The sequence below is a fragment of the Alexandromys fortis genome, unplaced genomic scaffold, assembly GCF_014885135.2.
Source record: "Alexandromys fortis isolate MF-2015 unplaced genomic scaffold, M_Fortis_MF-2015_v1.1 scaffold_70, whole genome shotgun sequence".
Lineage (NCBI taxonomy): Eukaryota > Metazoa > Chordata > Mammalia > Rodentia > Cricetidae > Alexandromys > Alexandromys fortis.
Window position 1 is genome coordinate 8,125,796 of NW_026067955.1, and position 2,976 is coordinate 8,128,771.

The window sequence follows — 2,976 nt, forward strand, 5'->3', positions numbered from 1 at the left end:
TCTCTGACTGTCACATGTGCTCTGTGGCATGCCTACACACACACGCGCGCGCACGCACACACACACAAATAAATAAATGTTATTTAAAAAATTAAAACAAAATAAAACAAAAAACAGGGAAGGAAAACAGGAAGAGGATGGGAAGTTGTAAGAGACCTTTTATTTTGTTTTTGAGACCAAGTGTCATGTATCACAGCCCGGGCTTGAACTCCTTATATAGCTGAGGATGACAGTGAACTTTTGATCTTCTTGGCTCTGCCTCTCACGTGCTGGGATTAAAGGTATGTTTGAATATGCAGTGCTGGGGACTAAATTCAGGCTTTCACGCATGCTGTGCAAGCGCTCCAATAACCAAGCTACACCCCCGGCTTGTTTGAACTTCAGCACAGCGTCTGTGCCTTAATCTACTGTTGCCTGAGGCAGCAATCACAACTCCACAGTTACCCACCTGCTTCTCTAGCAGCAACCTGGCCACTCAGGCTGCTGCCTGCGGGAATTCTGTTTCTGCAGGCACTGGCTGTTGCTGCTGCTAAAGGAAGCCTTAACTGAATCTCTATTGTTCTATTTATAAATAAGACTCAAGATTCAAAGGCTATGGTGAAAACCAGCTAGCTCAGAGAAGATGGGTTGCAACTAGCTAACCTATTCTTGCTGGTGTCTCTGAAAGACCTACACTTCTGCTCAGCTAAACCAGAAAAAAAGCTACGCCACTCCAAATCCCTCCCTACTATTTCCTGTATCTTTCTTTTTAAAAATATTTATTTATGCCGGGCCTTTAATCCCAGCACTCGGGAGGCAGAGGCAGGCGGATCTCTGTGAGTTCGAGACCAGCCTGGTCTACAGAGCTAGTTCCAGGACAGGCTCCAAAGCCACAGAGAAACCCTGTCTCGAAAAACCAAAAAAATAAAAAAAATTTATTTATTATGTATACAATATTCTGTCTGCGTGAATGCCTGAAAGCCAGAAGAGGGCACCAGACCTCATTACTGATGGTTGTGAGCCACCATGTGGTTGCTGGGAACTGAACTCAGGACCTTTGGAAGAACAGGCAATGCTCTTAACCTCACCTCAGAGCCATCTCTCCAGTCCCTTTCCTGTATCTTTCTATGTCTCCGGAATGCCCTCTAATGCTCTATGGTTACTCTCTGTCAACTAGTTGCTAACTCAGTCTCCTAACCCAAGGTTAATTTTATTTAATCAGTGCAAATAGAAACTATCCCCCAACACCAGCTCCTGGAAGGCTTCTTGACAATGTGTAGTATGGAAAAGTAAAGTGCTCAACCTATGTTGGGTAGGGAAAGTTTATCATCATTTCCCCCTCCTCCTCCTTCTCCTTCTCACTATTCCTCCTCCTCCTCCTCCTCCTCCTCCTCCTCCTCCTCCTCCTCCTCTTCTTCTTCTTCTTCTTCTTCTTCTTCTTCTTCTTCTTCTTCTTCTTGATGAGAATTGAACTTCATCCCCAGTCCTGGGCAAAGTCCAGGGTAAACAAACAAGATAGTTTCAAGGGAGAGTCAGAGACAGAACTTTGGGCTTTTTCTTTGAGATGGAAGCCACTGATGAGATTTGAGCAGAACTGTGACATGATCTTGTCCCGACAGGAATTCACTGGCTGCTGTATGGACCAAAGCACTGAAAGGGGAAAAGGTGACAGCCAGGTGCCAAAGAGGTTACAGCTACAATCCAGGGGAGAGGTGAGGAGGGTGATCAAGGCAGGATGGACAATCAGGTGGGGAAGGATCAAAGAGAAATGCATCATATGATGTAGACTTGACCTGCAAGGTCATGAGGAAGCTCAGCAGGTAGAGGTGACTGCTGTGCAAGCCCGACAAACTGAGGCCAATTCCTAGAACCCATGTAAAAGATGAAGGGAAATGCCACTAAGCTGTCCTCTGACCTCCAGGTTGCACTGTGGCAATCAAACCCCCACACAGATCACACACACACACACATCATTTGTATTGAAATTCAAAAAATTAGAATTGAGCTACAGGAAGGATGTTGGTGTTTGGAACTGAGACAGCGAAGCCTGGAAGTGACATCAGGATGTGGACTACTGAGCAGGTAGCTGGATATGCAAATCTAGGGAGATGACTCAGGCTGGTCTATTGAGCATCACTACTCTAAAGATGAGGGCTTATCAAAGCCTTGAGGACCAAGGGATCACTCAGCCTCAAGGAAGGGGCATCCATCAAGTTAAATGCTAATGGTGACTCTAGAATAAAATGAAACTGAGCAGGAAATGGGGCAATGCCAGATTCCATTAGCTATGTAAAGTACAAACATTGGGACCGTGGCTCAGTTGGCTGAGTGCTTGCTTAACATTTGTGAAGCCCTGGGTTCAGCCCCCATCACTTGTCAATGGGGCACAGTGGTGCATACCTGTTCTCAGCGTTCTAGAGGCAGAGGCAAGAGGATCATAGGTTCAAGGTCATCTTTGACTATATAACGGATTTGAGAGTACAGTCTTAACCTCTCTCTGAAGGTACAGTCCAAAAGTGTTCCCAAAGACATAGTAAGGGCTAACTAGCAGCATATGAGCCAGAAACTAAACGGTTTTAAGTCATGGGAACACCATGTGTATGTAAATTTACATGAGTTTATATGAACCGTGTGTGTCAGCTCCCACAGAGACAAGAAGAGGGCATCGAATCCATTGAAACTGGAGCTACAGACGGTTGTGAGCTGCCCTGTGGGTGCTGGGACCAGGACTCAGGTCCTCTGGAAGCACTTTAAGCACTGAGCCATCATCTCTCCAGCCTCCAATGTGATGGGGTTTTTGTTTGTTTGTTTCTTTGCTTTGTTTTGTCTTTTCACAACAGTGTTTCTCTGAATTACAGTCTTGGTTGTCCTAGAACTCACTTTGTAGATCAGGCTGGCCTTTAAAGAGATCTGCCCGTCTCTGCCTCCAGAGTGCTGGCATTAAAAGCGTGAGCCACCACCATCCATAGGTTCTTGGTTTTGGTTGTTTATATATAT